Genomic DNA, 18440 nt, shown 5'->3' on the forward strand with positions numbered 1-18440 from the left:
AGGTAACCTTCTTCACTGTCCACTACACCTCCAATTTTGGTGTCATCTGCAAACTTACTAACTGTACCTCTTATGCTCACATCCAAGTCATTTATGTAAATGACAAAAAGTAGAGGGCCCACCACCAATCCTTGTGGCACTCCACTGGTCACAGGCCTCCAATCTGAAAAACAGCCCTCCACCACCACCTCTATCTTCTACCTTTGAGCCAGTTCTGTATCCAAATGGCTAGTTCGCCCTGTATACCATAAGATCTAACCTTGTTAATCAGTCTCCCATGGGCAACCTTGCTGAATGCCTTATTGAAGTCCATATAGATCACATCTTCTGCTCTGCCCTCATCAATCCTCTTTGTTACTTCCTCAAAAAACACCATCAAATTTGTGAGACATGATTTCCCACGCACAAAGCCATGTTAACTATCCGTAATCAGTCCTTGCCTTTCCAAATACATGTACATCCTGTCCCTCAGGATTCTCTCCAACAACTTCCTCACCATCGATGTCAGGCTCACTGGTCTATAGTTCCCTGGCTTGTCCTGACTACCCTTTCTAAACAGTGACACCACGTTAGCCAACCTCCAGTCTTCCAGCACCTCACCTGTGACTATTGATGATACAAATATCTCAGCAAGAGGAGAAAGTGAGGACTGCAGATGCTGGAGATCAGAGCTGAAAAATGTGTTGCTGGAAATGCGCTTTTCCAGCAACACACATCTCAGCAAGAGGCCCAGCAATCATTTCTGTAGCTTCCCACAGAGTTCTAGGGTACACCTGATCAGGTCCTGTGGATTTATCTACTTTACCCATTTCAAGACATCCAGCACTTCTTCCTCTGTAATCTGGACATTTTGCAAGATGTCACCATCGATGTCCCTACAGTCAATATCTTCCATATCCTTTCCCACAGTAAATACTGATGCAAAATACTCATTTAGTATCTCCCCCATTTTCTACAGCTCCACACAAAGGCCACCTTGCTGATCTTTGAGGGGCCCTATTCTCTCCCTAGGTACCCTTTTGTCCTTAATGTATTTGTAAAAATCCTTTTGATTCTCCTTAATTCTACTTGCCAAAGCTATCTCATGTCCCTGTTTTGCCCTCCTGATTTCCCTCTTAAGTATACTTCTACTTCCTTTATACTCTTTTAAGGATTCACTCAAACTCTCCTGTCTATACCTTACATATGCTTCCTTTTTCTCAACCAAACCCTCAATTTCTTTAGTCATCCAGCATTCCCTATACCTACCAGCCTTTCCTTTCACCCTGGATTCTGGATTCTCGTTATCTCATTTCTGAAGGCTTCCCATTTACCAGCCATCCCTTTACCTGCGAACATCTGCCTCCAATCAGCTTTCGAAAGTTCTTGCCTAATACCCTCAAAATTGGCCTTCCTCCAATTTAGAACTTCAACTTTTAGATCTGCTCTATCCTTTTCCATCACTATTTTAAAATGTATAGAATTATGGTCGCTGGCCCCAAAGTGCTCCCCCACTGACACCTCAGTCACCTGCCCTGCCTTATTTCCCAAGAGTAGGTCAAGTTTTGCACCTTCTCTAGTAGGTACATCTACATACTGAATCAGAAAATTGTCTTGTACGGACTTAACAAATTCCTCTCCATCTTAACCCTTAACACTATGGCAGTCCTAGTCGATGTTTGGAAAGTTAAAATCCCCTACCATAACCACCCTATTGTTCTTACAGATAGCTGAGATCTCCTGACAGGTTTGTTTCTCAATTCTCTCTGACTATTAGGGGGTCTCCTTTCGACAGGTATGGGCATTGTTATTGCACAACTTGACAAATTGACGGAAGACTCAAAATAAAAAGGACCATGATCATAAAGAGAGTGAACCATAGACCCTTCAGTCTGTCCATGGAAACAGACCCTTCAGTCCAACTAGTCCATGCTGACCATGTTCCCAAACCTGATGAGTTCCATTTGCCTATGTTTCACCCACATCCCTCTAAGCCTTTCCTAATCATGTACCTGTTCAAATGTCTTTTAAGCTATAGGGAGACAATGAATAGGCTGGGGCTGTTTTCCTGGAGCATTGGAGTGTGAGGGGTGACCTTTAAAGAGGTTTATAGAATCATGAGGGGCATGGATAGGATAAATTGACAAGGTCTTTTTGCAGAGTTGGAGGAGTCCAGAACTAGATGGCATAGGTTTCGGGTGATGGGAGAAATATATAAAAGGGACCTAAGGGGTGACTTTTTCACACACAGGTCATACTTGTATGGAATGAGCTGCCAGAGGAAGTGATGGAGGCCAGTACAATTACAACATTTAAAAGGAATCTGATGGGTATATGAATAAGAAGTGTTTAGAGGGATATGGGCCAAGTGCTGGCTAATGGGATTAGATTATTTCAGGCTATCTGGCCAGCATAGACAAGTTGGACCGAAGGATCTGTTTCCATGCTGTATATCTTTGATTCTGAGTCTAAATGCTGTAACTGCACCTGCATCTACCATTTCTTCTGGCAGTTCATTCCACATATTTCACATGATACGACTTGGTTTGGATAAAATCAACTCTTACGGATTATAGACACCTCCTAACTTCATACGTAATATTACATATCACAACTATAATAACTATAGGCCAGTGAGTCTCACTTCTGTTGTGGGCAAAGTCTGAGAGAGAATTGTAAGGGATAGAATTTATGAACATCTGGATAGGAATAATGTTTAAAATCTGATTGAAGATTTGTAGCTCGGGTATCCGTTGTTGTGGTTCTGCTCGCCGAGCTGGATGTTTTTGCTGCAAACGTTTCGTTCCCTGGCTAGGGAACATCATCAGTGCTATTGGAGCCTCGTGTGAAGCGCTGCTTTGATGTTTCTTCTGGTATTTATATTGGTTTGTTCTTGCCGCTTCCGGGTGTCAGTTTCAGCTGCAGTGATTTGTATGTGGGGTCCAGGTCGATGTGTCTGTTGATGGAGTTTGGGGATGAATGCCATGCCTCTAGGAATTCTCTGGCTGTTCTCTGTCTGGCTTGTCCTATGATAGTGGTGTTTTCCCAGTCAAATTCATGTTGCTGGTTGTCTGAGTGTATGGCTACTAGAGATAGCTGGTCGTGTCGTTTTGTGGCTAGCTGATGTTCATGGATGCGGATTGTTAGCTGTCTTCCTGTTTGTCCTATATAGTGTTTTGTGCAGTCCTTGCATGGTATTTTGTAAACTACGTTAGTTTAGCTCATGCTGGGTATTGGGTCCTTTGTTCTAGTGAGTTGTTGTCTGAGCGTGGATGTTGGCTTGTGTGCTGTTATGAGTCCTAAGGGTCGCAGTAGTCTGGCTGTCAGTTCTGAGACGCTCCTGACGTATGGTAGAGTGGCTAGTCCTTTTGGTTGTGGCATGTCCTCGTTCCTCGGTCTATCTCTTAGGCATCTGGTGATAAAGTTGCGTGGGTATCCGTTTTTGGCGAATACCTTGTATAGATGTTCCTCTTCCTCTTTTCGCAGTTCTGGCGTACTGCAGTGCAGATATAGAAAAAACACACCGAATCATCAACGCCACACTCACAGGAATCCGATTCACACGAGAAGAGGAAAAGGATAGCCAACTCCCATTCCTAGACGTGTTAGTAGAGAGAACACCCAACGGAGAATTCACCACAAGGGTACACAGGAAACCAACACACACAGACCAAGTCTTAAACTATGAAAGTAACCACCCCAACACACACAAACGAAGCTGCATCAGGACACTATTCAAAAGGGCCACAACACACTGCAGTACACCAGAACTGCGAAAAGAGGAAGAGGAACATCTATACAAGGTATTCGCCAAAAACGGATACCCACGCAACTTTATCACCAGATGCCTAAGAGATAGACCGAGGAACGAGGACATGCCACAACCAAAAGGACTAGCCACTCTACCATACGTCAGGAGCGTCTCAGAACTGACAGCCAGACTACTGCGACCCTTAGGACTCATAACAGCACACAAGCCAACATCCACGCTCAGACAACAATTCACTAGAACAAAGGACCCAATACCCAGCATGAGCCAACCTAACGTAGTTTACAAAATACCATGCAAGGACTGCACAAAACACTATATAGGACAAACAGGAAGACAGCTAACAATCCGCATCCATGAACATCAGCTAGCCACAAAATGACACGACCAGCTATCTCTAGTAGCCATACACTCAGACAACCAGCAACATGAATTTGACTGGGAAAACACCACTATCATAGGACAAGCCAGACAGAGAACAGCCAGAGAATTCCTAGAGGCATGGCATTCATCCCCAAACTCCATCAACAGACACATTGACCTGGACACCATATACAAACCACTACAGCTGAAACTGACACCCGGAAACGGCAAGAACATCCATCAACCGACACAACGACCTGGACCCCACATACAAATCACTGCAGCTGAAACTGACACCCGGAAGCGGCAAGAACAAACCACTATAAATACCGGAAGAAACATCAAAGCAGCGCTTCACACGAGGCTCCAATAGCACTGATGATGTTCCCTAGCCAGGGAACGAAACGTTTGCAGCAAAAACATCCAGCTCGGCGAGCAGAACCACAACAAAGGAATAATGTGATCAAGGATAGTCAGCATGGTTTTGTGAAGGGCAGGTCGTGCCTCACAAACCTTATTGAGTTCTTTGAGAAGGTCACCAAGGAAGTGGACGAGGGTAAAGCAGTAGGTGTGGTGTATATGGTTTTTAGCAAGGCATTCGATAAGGTACCCCATGGCAGGCTAATGCAAAAACTACGGAGGTATGGCATTGAGGGTGCATTAGAGGTTTGGATTAGGAATTGGCTGGCTGGAAGGAGACAGAGGGTAGTAGTTGATGGTATAGGTTCATCTTGGAGTGCAGTTACTAGCGGTGTACCTCAAGGATCTGTTTTGGGACCATTGCTGTTTGTTATTTTTATAAATGACCTGGAGGAGGGGCTTGAAGGGTGGGTGAGCAAGTTTGCGGATGATACGAAAGTCGGTGGAGTTATGGACAGCGAAGAAGGATGTGGCAGGTTACAGTGGGATATAGATAAGTTGCAGAGCTGGGCAGAAAGGTGGCAAATGGAGTTCAATGTAGCTAAGTGTGAAGTCATTCACTTTGGTAGGAGTAACAAAAAGATGGATTACTGGGCTAATGGTAGGCTGTAGTGTGGATGAGCAGAGGGATCTTGGTGTCCATGTACACAGATCTCTGAAAGTTACCACCCAGGTAAATAGTGCTGTGAAGAAGGCATATGGTGTACTGGGCTTTATTGGTAGAGGAATTGAGTTCCGGAGTCCTGAGGTCATGTTGCAGTTGTATAAGACTCTGGTGCGGCCTCATCTGGAGTATTGTGTGCAGGTTTGGTCGCCATACTTTAGGAAGGATGTGGAGGCATTGGAACAGGTGCAGAGGAGGTTTACCAGGATGTTGCCTGGCATGGTAGGAAGATCGTATGAGGAAAGGCTGAGGCACTTGGGGCTGTTCTCATTGGAGAAAAGAAGGTTCAGGGGAGATTTGATCGAGGTGTACAAGATGATTAGGGGTTTAGATAGGGTTGACGGTGAGAACCTTTTTCCGCTAATGGAGTTAGCTATTACGAGGGGGCATAGCTTTAAATTAAGGGGTGGTAGGTATAGGACAGATGTTAGGGGTAGATTCTTTACTCAGCGGGTTGTGAGTTCATGGAAAGCCCTGCCAGTAGCAGTGGTGGACTCTTCCTCTTTATGGGTATTTAAGCGGGCATTGGATAAGTATATGGAGATTATTGGGCTAGTGTAGGTTAGGTAGGCTTCGGTTGGCGCAACATCGAGGGCCGAAGGGCCTGTACTGCGCTGTATTTTTCTATGTTCTAACTCCCACATTTCTTCATCCAAGTGTCTTACATAATGTACTGTTTGCCCAAAGTTTAAAAAGAGGAATTGTCTGTATTTCAGCCAAGGCCAACGTTATCTTGCTGCTGGTGTGGTTCCAGCACTTCGAGCTTGGCTTTGTGCATCTGAGGTTCCCTTTTGATTTTACTGCATCTGAAACTTTAACCCTTAACTAACTGAAACTGATTCAGTTCTCTTCAGGCTTTGCTGGCAACACCAGCATTTTGTTACCCATCCCAAAGTACCCTGGAATTAAGTGGTTTCCTGTGCCATTTCCAGGGCATTTAAGAGTAAGCCAGGTTGCTGCGGGTCTGGAGTCGCCAGATAAGGTAAGTATAGCAGATTTTCTTCCCTAAGGGATATTAGGTGAGTTTTTATTGTAACTGAGAATACATTGACCTTGACTAACTTTCAATTCCAGATTTTACAAAATAATACATGGTTTGGAAAGGGTGGACGCTAGGAAATTTTTTCCGTTAGGCGAGGAGACTAGGACCCCTGGACACAGCCTTCAAATTAGAGGGGGTCAATTCAGAACAGAAATGTGGAGACATTTCTTCAGCCAGAGAGTGGTGGGCCTGTAGAATTCATTGCCGCAGAGTGCAATGGAGGCCGGGACGCTAAATGTCTTCAAGGCAGAGATTGATAGATTCTTGGAATTAAGGGCTACAGGGAGAATACGGGTAAGTGGAGTTGAAATGCCCATCAGCCATGATTGAATGGCGGAGTTGACTCGATGGGCCGAATGGCCTTACTTCCACTCCTATGTCTTATGGTCTTATAGATTTTATTTATTGAATTAATATTTCACCAAATAATGTGAATCCTCTGAATTATTACTCCAATAACAACATTGCCCTGTACCATTTGTCTCTTCGTTGCCACCAGTCAGGGAGCCAGGGTGTCACTGGGTTACGTACCTCACCAAGGGTGCATCCAATCTCCAGAAAAAGGGATTTTACCCCATACCGAATTGGAAACTTCACTGTGGTTCCTGAGCAGTTGTCAAAATAAAGAAAGAAGAGAATGATTTGTGACATTGAGTGCCCAGCAAAATTTCCAAGAATCATTTCAAAACTAATCCGGAAAATCTTTACACTTGAGATTTATTTGGGAAGCTGCTGGGAGCTCTGTAGATATCGTTAGAAGAGAAATAAGAAGGTTCTTCTACAATTTTTCTGGAGGGTTTAAATAGAAAAGGATGTGTGTATTTTTAAAAATTTCCTCATGGGATGAGATTGTTGCTGGTTGGCTAGCAGTCATTGCCCATCCTTCATTGCCCTTGAGAAGGTGATAGTGAGCTGCCTTCTTGAATCGCCGCAGTCCATGTCCTATAGCTTGACCCACAGTGCTCCTAGGGAGGGAATTGCAGGATTTTGACCGAGAAACAGTGAAGCAATAGCAATATAGTTCCATGTCGTGATGGTCAGTGGCTTGGAGGGGAACTTGTAGGGATGGTGTACCCTTGTATCTGCTCTTGGCCTTCTAGGTGTAGGTGGCTGTGGGTTTGGAAGATGCTGTTTAAGGATCTTTGGTGAATTGCTGCACTGCATTTTGTAGATGGTAGCAGTATTGTGTACTGAGTGTGAGTGGTGGATGGAGTCGGTGGATGCAGTGCCAGTCAAGCGAGTCGCTTTGGCCTGCACGGTGTCAAGCTGCTTGAGTGTTGTTGGAGCAACATTCATTCAGACAAGTGGGGAATGTTCCATCATATTCCTGATTTGCGCCTTTTAGATGGCAGATGGGATGTGTGTAGGGAATTCCAGAACGTTGGGCTGATGCCGCAACTGTCAATAGTAGAGTAAAGGAAAGTCCAAGTAATGGAATGTTAGGTTGGAGAGTAGCACTGACAAACGTTCTGATGCTGAAAGAACCAATTATATCACAAGATGTTTGCTGTGTTTCAGGGATGGCAATGTAGAATGTCATGCATTTATGATTAAGGATTATATCAATGATGAGAGAAGACATAAGAATTTAAAAGATTGTGGAGATTCTTTGAGTAAGATTTAGAAAGTGAAAATGGATTGTAGCAAGAGTTTTTTTTAGATTAGATTAGATTACTTACAGTGTGGAAACAGGCCCTTCGGCCCAACAAGTGCACACCGACCCGCCAAAGCGCAACCCACCCATACCCTTACATTTACCCCTTACCTAACACTACGGGCAATTTAGCATGGCCAATTCACCTGACCCGCACATCTTTGGACTGTGGAAGGAAACCAGAGCACCCGGAGGAAACCCACGCAGACACGGGGAGAATGTGCAAACTCCACACAGTCTGTTGCCTGAGTCGGGAATTGAACCCAGGTCTCAGGCGCTGTGAGGCAACAGTGCTAACCACTGTGCCACCGTGCCGCCCAAATGTCTTGGCTCTGTGGTAGCAGATGTCAGATAGTATTCCATGTCAGTTGTTTCTCACATTCCCTCTTTGCACCTCATAGCAACTACTTTATTACTTTGTGCTGTTCTTTGTATCTCCCCCATTTGGCAGGGCTACATTTACCTTTGCATTTCTCTGAATGTTCCTTTTAGTTTTTGCTTGTCTCTGATCCCTTCAGTCATCCCTGGATTTTTATAGCAAGTAGAGTTCTTAATTTAAACTGGTTGTGTATCACTTTAAGTTCATATATTGCACATCAGCTACTGATGTTCCTTCATTGTGGTATTAAGAGATTTGCCCAGTTTGCTGTGTACAGTCTTGTTGTGAGTTTGCATTCAATAAGATGTTTCACCTGATACAATAGTGCTCATATATTATCTCCCCTAAAACAAGAAATTGGGCAGATAGCATGGTATTCAAGAATCCAAAAGACAGTCATTACAATATGTACAAACATTACACTCATTCAGCACATGGGCTAATATTAATCTTAGATTATAACAGAAGCATGCTTCCAATAAAGTGTCATGCATCAAGTGATCTGGGATAAGATGGAGTGTGGGATTTTTACATGCTCACCTTGCAAGCTGTGGTACAATGATGATATCATAAGCAAGTCTCTTAAAGGGTTACTGATCATAACACACATTTTCCAAAGATAAAAATCTCTGCCAAGTTGTATATTGGCATATGTTATTAATTTCATTGTTATACAAATTTAAAACAGAATCTGTGTGGTAAACATTTCAAGCTTCAATATAATACCTTTTGTAGTCTGTTAATTGTCTAGTATTTACGATTGTATACCTATCTGAAGATGTACATATTGTCCTCTGTCATACTGGTTTTGAAATTTGGTTGATGAACTTCTGATTGCTGTCACTCAACATCAGCACATCGTCATCACGGTCAGAGTGTTCTTCTTTCCCACTTAGTGCATGATTGCTGTGCTGTACACTGGACGGAGCTGGCTTTGGTTCCTTCGCAATGTAGGAGCAGTATTTCTATTCTAAAACTTCTGCTTTCCAAGTATTTGTATTTCTAACATGCACTGTCTGCCCAGAGGACCAGTTGGCAGCTCTGTCTAAGTGTTGTGTATCTGAATCATATTCCCGTGCTAGCTGCTTTGTGCATTGCGTCCCTGGTATAACATCAGCATGATAGCTTGGTGTAATGCTTTTGGTCATAAAACTTTTTTGCTCTTGACTTGTCTTGTTATACCAGTACATCGTAAATAGAATCATGCAATCCCCACAGTGTGGAAGCAGGCCCTTCGGCCCAACAAGTCCACACCGACCCTCCGGAAAATATCTCACTGAAATCCATTCCCCATTACTCTACATTTATCCCTGACTAATGCACCTAACTTACACATCCCTGAATACTACAGGCAATTTAGCACAGCCAGTTTATCTAACCTGTACAGCTTTGGATTGTGGGAGGAAACTGGAGCACCCAAAGGGAACCCACGCAGACACGGGGAAAATGTACAAACTCCACACAGACAGTTGCCCAAGGCGGGAATCAAACACTGTTCCCTAGCGCTGTGAGGCAGCAATGCTAACCAGTGATCCATCATGTCACCCCAATGAATGAATCCTCTCCAGATACTTCTGTAATACTGTCAGGCCATCCTGAATGATGACCTTTTGCAGTTCTTGTTTTTGCTTACTTTTAGTAGTTGTTTTTTGCAACAGTTCATACTGGCTTTGGCCGAAGTGTAATGGATCATCCATAAGAATAATGTGTAAATGAAGAGGAATATCTTGGTCTTTATATATGTTGGGTAATTTGTTCAGTGTGTCGGATGCACTTATCTTGGTATTTGACTTTTGTCTCACTTCAACGTGAGATTATTGACTGATTTGGTTGCAATTAATATGGCCTGTTCTACCACTGTATGTGTGGATTGAATCTCATGATTGTGACTAGACTGAGAGCTGTGAATACCATAGTCCTGCCACAGCTAGACTGTTGTTAACTATTGCTCGTAGAATTTGGGAAGCCAAGACAAATCTACACATTAGCTTTACTGTGTAATACTGCCAAAGCACAAAATTGATGATCCTTATAAGCTGTGAGACATTCTCTCATAGCTGAGTTGCCTGTCTTTCAGGATGTGTAGTGGTAATGTGTTGACATTACCTCCTATGTTGGCCTTAGCTTTCAATGTGTGTCATTTTGCCTTTTCAGGACATATATTAATGACTGTATATAAAAAAAACTTCTGATCTCCTTATTGTATTGTCATGTTTGCAGTACCCTGTTGACAGTGAACATCGTTGCTGAAAAATGTGTTGCTGGAAAAACGCAGCAGGTCAGGCAGCATCCAAGGAGCAGGGGAATCAACGTTTCGGGCATAAGCCCTTCTTCAGGACCTGCTGCGCTTTTCCAGCAACACATTTTTCAGCTCTGATCTCCAGCATCTGCCGTCCTCACTTTCTCCTAGTGGACATTGTTGGTCTGTTTGTATTTGTGCACCATCTTAACATTTTCCTAACTGCTAGTTTTGTAGTATTGTACTATGTTATTGGTCACTTGTGTTTTGATTTGGGTCTGGTTTGATCTTTGGATGTGTGTGTGGGTGTCCATTATCCTTTGGTGCTACACGCTTTCCAATCATCATGAAGAGTTAGACTGCTTTTGAGTAGGTGAGGTGAATCCCTTCTGATGCAGATTTTGTTGGTTTGGTGTAGTTTGCTGACTGTAACTACACTGTCTTTGGAGCCTAGACTATTACAGTGGAAAGCCACTATGGCTTCATACTTACATTCATCCTCAAATAATGTTTCAATGGTAGTGCCCTATTTTTCTTTTCAAGTGATCTTTCCTAATGGAGTTAATCAGCATACTTTTATTCTCAGCAAAAAGAAATTATCTCTGTTTTCTGGATTGTTAATGCCAAAAAAAATACAATCTGGGAGATTGACTGCCTCATCGTCAGGACAGAAGGGTGTGACAACAATCGAGGAAAGTAGAGGGATCCAGGAGGTAGTGTTGAAGGAGCCTCAGCCCCTGTCTAACAGGTTCTTGCTCCCTGTTTAGATGAGAGCAGGGGCTGTAGGGACGATAAGCACACAGTAGCACCATGATATAGGCAGCCATTCAAGATCATGAGGGGAACGAAGAGAATTGTAATTGTAATTGGGGATAGTATAGTCAGGGGAATAGACACTGTGGCCAGATTTGAGAGTCCTGAATGCTGTGTCACCTGCCTGGTGTTTGGGTTTAGGATATCTGATTGTGGTGGTGATCTTTCAGGAAGCACTGGAGTCAGGGAGGGTCCCAGAGGGCTGGAAAATGGAAGTGTATCACCTCTTTTTATGAAGGGAAGGAGACAAAGACAGGAAACTGCAAGTCACTGAGCCTGACCCCAGTCGTTGGTAAGATTTTAGAGTCCATTATTAAAAATGAGATTGTGGAGTATTTGGAAGTGCATGGCAAAATAAGGCTGAGTCAGCATGGCTTCATCAAGGGAAGGTCATGGCTGGCACATCTGTTAGAATTCTTTGAGGAGGTAATGAGCACAAAGGCAAGCTAGTGGATGTAATACATTTGGATTTCCAGAAGACTTTTCACAAGATCCCTCACTGGAAGCTGCTACTTATGGTCGTAGCATAAGTATGGCACTTATGTCCCATGGGTTAGGGGCAAGGTACTAAATTGGGTATGGACGAAGGATCTGAGGCCATTGTTGCTAAGTTTGGAGATGACACAAAAATAGGCAGAGGGATAGGTAATGTTGAGGAAGCAGGGAGGCTGCAGAAGGACTTGGACAGGCTAGGCAAATGGGCAAATAAGTGGCAGGTAGAATACAGTGTGGGTAAGTGTGAGGTTATGCACTTGGGTCAAAAGAATAGAGGCATAGAGTATTAGCCAAATGGAAATCTGAAATACCTGGGGCTTGGGATTGCTAGTTCAGGATTCTCTTAAGGTTTACGTACAAGTTCATTTGGCAGTAAGGAAGGCAAATGGAATGTTACCATTTATTTCAAGGATGCTAAAATACAAGAGCAGAGAAATACTGCTGAGGCTGTATAAGGCTCTGATCAGACTTCATTTGGAATATTGTCAGCAGTTCATGGACCCTGTGTCTAAGGAACGGTGTTCTGGCATTGGGAGGGTGTTGTAGAAGAGGTTAACAAGAATGGGATGAAGGATTTATTACATGAGGAGCAGTTGAGGACTCTGGATCTGTACTCATTGGAGTTTAGAAGGATAAAGGGAGAGTATCATTGAAACTTACAGAATACTGAGTGGCCTGCATAGAGTGGAGGTGGAGAAGATGTTTTCGCCTAGTAGGAGAGACGAGAACTTGAGGGCACAGCCTCAGACTGAAGGGACAATCTTTTAGAACTGAGATGAGGAGGAGTTTCTTCAGCCTGAGAGCAGTGAATCTGTGGAACTCATTACTGCAGAAGGCTGTAGAGACCAAGTCATTGAGTATATTTAATACAGAGATAGATAGGTCATTGATTAGTAAGGGAATCAAAGATCATGGGGAGAAGGCAGGAAAATGGATTCAAGAAACATATCACCATGATCAAATGGTGGCGAGGACTCAATTGGCTGAGTAGCCTAATTTTGCTCTATATCTTATGGTATGATGGACAACTGTCTGTACTCACAGGCATAAAAGAGTCCGGTAGCTTGAGGTAGATTTTAAAAAAATAACAACTGAAGACCAACTGCACAACACTTCCTGCCAACAGGGAATTTGGACAAAAGGGAGAGATGTTCACTTTCAAGCAGCATCATTTGATATTGCTGGAAAGTGAAAATCCCTCCCTTTTGACCAAATTCCCTGTTGGCAGGAAGTGTTGTGCAGTTGGTCTTCAGTTGTTTTTTTTTTAAATATCTACCACAAGCTATCGGACTCTTTTATAGATGGCCACTGCTGCTACGACGATGTGCAGTTGCTTCCATTAAATTTTTCCTGAACAGAAAAAAAAACCAACAAAGAATTCTGGCTGCTGGAAACCTGAAACAAACAAAAGAAAGAAAATACTGGAGAAACTGAACAGATCTGGCAGTATCTATGGAGAGAAGGCGGGGCTCACATTTTGGGTGCAGTGACTTTTCTTCAGAACTGAGGATGTTCTATCTGATGCTCGATTGCTTCTATTATCTCCTGTGACGTTTAAACAAAACTGGGCATAGACAGCATGGCATTGAAGGTTCTGGCAGACATTTACTACAACAAGCTATTATGTATAAACATTATATTCCTCAGATATGTAAGTGTTTGGGTTAATATTAAGTTACAACAGAGCTGAATACTTCTAGCAATGCCAGGCTTTAGTGATCTAAGGTAAGATGGAGCATGAGATCTTTATACTTGCCTCGTGCTGTAATGCAGTGATATGGCCATGTCTTTTAAAGGTGTACTGACAGCAATACATAACACAGCAAGCCTTCATATTATCATATTGAAGTCAGCCTACCTTAAATTTAGAATTTTAGCTGCTTTGTGTGTCATATGATGAGAATTGAACAATTATGTAACAAATACAACATGGTTTGAAACAGGGAGGTTTGCTTCTCTGCTTTGCTGAATCAATAGTATCATAAATATGGTGGATTTCTTGAACATTCAGTAGTTTTCTTTGTCATTATTTCTTGGAACGACCAATTGGGCATGGCATATTCGAGCAGTGAGCCAGATAGCCTTAGTGTACATATTGTTTTTCTATTAGTAATCATAGTATAGAGTTCAAAGTAATGTTTGAAATGTGAAAACAAAATAGTTACTTGGCTTGGAGATTTGAGTAAAGCTAATTTCAACAAACTGAGTAAACTGAGCAAATCCATTCTGAAGACAGGTCACTGGACCTGAAATTGTAAACTTTGCTTTCTCTCCACAGATGCTGCAAGACCCACTGGGTTTTTTTCTCTCAATTTGATTTATGTTTCTGAGCAAATCTGTTTGTGGGTGTGAGGACAAATCAGTGGATGTGTTCATAAAATGATGAAATGTGATGCCAAATCTGTTCTGCAATGTCTCTAGGACCTTGGAGCAACTTTACAATGATCTCACAGAGCTGCTCCCACTGGTTATTAGCACAGAGTAAATGGAGTTCTGGATGTAGGTTTGCTCGCTGAGCTGGAAGGTTCATTTCCAGACGTTTCGTTCCCCTACTATGTAACATCTTCAGTGGGCCTCTGGGCAAAGCACTGATGATGATTCCTACTTTCTATTAATATGTAAATAAGAAACAGGAATCATCAGCAGTGCTTTACCTAGAGGCTCACTGAAGATGTTACTTAGTAGGGGGACGAAACGTCTGGAAATGAACCTTCCAGCTCAGCGAGCAAATCTACATCCAGAGTCTCAACCTGAGCTACAAATCTTCTCAAAAAGTAAATGGAGTTAGAAAGGGGATCAATAGGTAAGGTGAGATTGGTTTAGCTTAATAGAGAGAAATGCATGTAGAGAATAGTCTTTAATAATATAACAATCAGATTAAAGACTCAGATTACCAAGTATAGCAATAGTTTGTATGAATATGTAATAAACTTGGTTTGGGTTCAAAAGAAGCCCAAGCCTGAAAACATTTCTTGACCTTCGCAAACTCTAAGATGTGGGCATTAAACCAGAGGTAAATGGATAATTAGTTTATACCCCTCAGGCAAAAGAAAAACCCTGTGCATTCTCGCTCAAGTGTTGGTGCACCACCTTGCCTGTGATATTTCAGATGAGTTTGGCCAAGTGAGAACCACTCACTCCCTTACACACCAACACTCTTATTCTTCAATGAAAGGCCCAGAGCTTCCTCTCCTCACTGCTTTCTCACCATTGTAGATGGCTTTAATCAAACTGTTGTGTCACATGTCTGGAGCAGACGGAACCTGAAATGAGGCCTCCTAGCTCACAACAGGGACACTACCGGTGCACCACCAGAGTTCCCTAGAATAATCGCATGTATCCTATTGTCACAACGCACTCTGATTAAAAACCCTTTATGTTAAGATTCTTCTGTACTTATTCATTTTGTGTAGAAAGCTTTTTTTAAACATCTAACCATGTCTATAACTTTGCTTATTTTCATTTGCTTGGGATAGGATAAGAGCCGCTGTGGAGAAAGTGGAGTTACAGTGGCAACAGGCTCTTGCCAGAGCTCAGCTTTTGCAGAAGGACCTTCAGTGCAGGGAAAAGGCTGAGCAGGTAAAATTCATAAACGCAAAGTGTTTAACTGTACATAGTATAGTTGCTTTGTTCTCTAACTTACTAAGCAGAATGACAAATGGCAAGTGGAAATACTTGTTCTTGGTATAGATTAATTTGTTGCAATCGAGTTAATTTTACTGAATAGATCTTGACTACAACTTGCTGAAGTGCGATGGAAACAGGCATACTACTTATACCTACTTGTACAAGAACAAAACACTGCTGATATTGGAAATCTGAAACTTAAACAGAAAATGTTGGCAATGTTCAGGTCTGGAGCATCTGTGGAGAAAGAGATTTAATGATTTGTAAAGATCACAGAGCTAAAAACGCAAGTGCTGTCTTTCCTTCCATACTTTCTGACCTGCAGATTAATTTCACCTTACTCTGATTTATCCCTCTGTCTATTCAATGTTGTATATTCTAATAACAGGTTTGATTAAATGTTTTTTTTTCTTTCTGTTTTAGTTAATTGCTTGGGGAGATACTTGCCTAGTGGTATTATCCTAAAGTATTAATCCAGAAACCAAAGTAATATTAATCCAGAAATCAAAGCAATATTAATCCAGAAACCGAAGTAATATTCTGGGAACCTGGGTTTGAACCCCGTCTTGGCAGGTGGTGGGATTTGAATTCAATTTTTAAAACAATCCGGAATCAACGGACTTTTGGTGATCACAAAACCATTGACGATTGTTTAGAAAATCCACTTGGTTCACTGGTATCTTTTAGGGAGAGGAACTGCTGTCCTTACCTGGTCTGGCCAACATGTGTCTCCTGACCCGTAGCAATGGGGTTGATCTTAACTGCCCTCTGGGCAACTAAGGACTGACAATAAATGCTGGCCTAACCTGTGAATTAATACAAATTGTTGTGAATTCTGCCCAAAGACAGGCTCTTGGCTCATTGTCGGCTTCATCGTGATCAGTTTTTCATAAGTTAAAGGTCTTTTGACCACAATCAGGGACAAGAGAAGAAGGCAGATCCCAAACTTACTTTAGCTGGAATGGGAATCACGCTCACACCGTCGGTGTTACACGGTCATTTGCTAGTCAATCGAGCTACCGGCCGCCTCCTATACAGTGAAACTAAATCACTACATTGCTCTTTTTTTGTGCACATGATGATCTGATATGGCAGCTTAGTGAGACAGACAATCGAAGACATCACTCTTCTGTTTGATTGAAAGCATTGATTCTGATGATAACTGGTAACTACAAATGTTATTACTGTTATTGAGTATGGTATAAATCTGTCTCAATTATGGGCAGAACTTGCGTTTTTGTGGTAATATTGTTAGATTATTAATCCAGACTCTCCGTCGAAGGACCTAGGGATAGGAGTTCAACTCCTTAATTCAATAAATATTGCTGAAATTATCCTTTTAGTGACCATGTAACAAATGATTATTGTTGTTTTGAAAACCCTAGTGTCTACTGTCGTTGCCTGGTCTGGCCTACATGTAACTCCAGACCCATAGTAATATGTGTGTTGAGCACTCTATCTTAACTGCCTTTGGTGATGGGCAAATGAACACGTTTTTATAAAATTCCAGAACTAGAATGTATCCACGTACTTTATTGAGAAATTGATTTGCTTTGTTTGTTATAGGCTATATTTTTAAATATGTGATATATATTAATTTTTTGACACTACCTGTTTTTTAATTTCCCCTTGCCCCATGGTGCTAAAACCTTCATCCATGTTTTTGCTTTCTGCAAACTTATCATTGTGAGTTTTGGCATAATATTAGCCCCACATCTTTCACCCTTAGAAATTATCGGTTTGTCCAAAGCTCTGTTGCCAGTATCTCATCATGTAGTTATCCACCACAGGTTGACCCTGGTTGTCTACCACGCCCATTATCATTTATCTTCATTGGCATCTTGTATTCAATGGCCTCAAATCTAACATTTACATCTTTGTACTTATGTTCTTCCATGGCCTTGCTATTCCCTATTTCTGCAACTTCTCCAGGGTCACAGACTCCTCTGCTACACTCTCCTTCATATTCCTTTGGAGTGGGAGTCACAGTGGATGCCTGATCTATCAGTTGTGTAAGTTACTGAAAGGGTCAATATTGGAAACTACATTAAACTCCAACCACTTTGATGATGCCATACATATTTTCGTAGGGAAAAGTAGAGTCTAGCTTGAGATCCCATTGGAGACACATGTTTCATCAGTGTCCTCTGATAGCCTTAGTTTTACTTAAAATGTCTAAATAGCCAATGTAACTTTTACCTATTGCTATTTTGCAATATACAGCATCTTAAGAAAACTCCCTCTTCTCGCTAGGGGTTTATCATCTTCAACTGTTAGCCAACAGGCTGTACGATTCAGTGTAGAAAGTAGATTAATGGTTATACCCTACCTCATCCATTAGCTCTTGTTGGTTGTCTGCACAGCATACTACATTATCTACTCAACATCTAACAATTTCCAGTTGGGAGTTGGATAAAGCTCAGTTTTGGGGAGCCTGGTTGTTTAATTTTCATCTTTCTCCTGCAGTCTAGTGCAGTGAAGTCCATCATAGAGGTCTATAGGCATCTCAGTTGAGACCAGCTTATTTCTAAATAGCACACGATTGAACTATTGGTAATATTATAAGAAGGAGCTGCTGATGCTGGAAAAGTTGCTGGAGAAACTCAGCAAATGAGGTAGCATCTGTGGAGAGAAAGCAGTAACACAAGGTCTATGGACCTTAAACGTTAACTCTGCTTTCACCCCACAGTTGCTCCCAGACCTGTTCAGTATCTCCAGCAATTTCTATGGTTTGAACAACTGATGTTCCTGGCTTCTGTAACCCTAGTCTATGCAGAATATTTATTTTATCAGCAAAGGTAACCGGGACATCCTCATCTCGCTTTTATACAACATCTAGGCTTTTGGAATTCATCATCACCATTCAGATTTTTCAGTATGTTTTCAGTTATTTGAATACAAAGTGATTTATTTTAAGAATGTTCATCATTAAACAAACTATTGGCCTCTGGTTTAAAATATATATAATGGAGAAGGGGCAATCTGATATTGTCTAG

This window comes from Hemiscyllium ocellatum, chromosome 3 (genome assembly GCF_020745735.1).
Source record: "Hemiscyllium ocellatum isolate sHemOce1 chromosome 3, sHemOce1.pat.X.cur, whole genome shotgun sequence".
Classification (NCBI taxonomy): Eukaryota; Metazoa; Chordata; class Chondrichthyes; order Orectolobiformes; family Hemiscylliidae; genus Hemiscyllium; species Hemiscyllium ocellatum.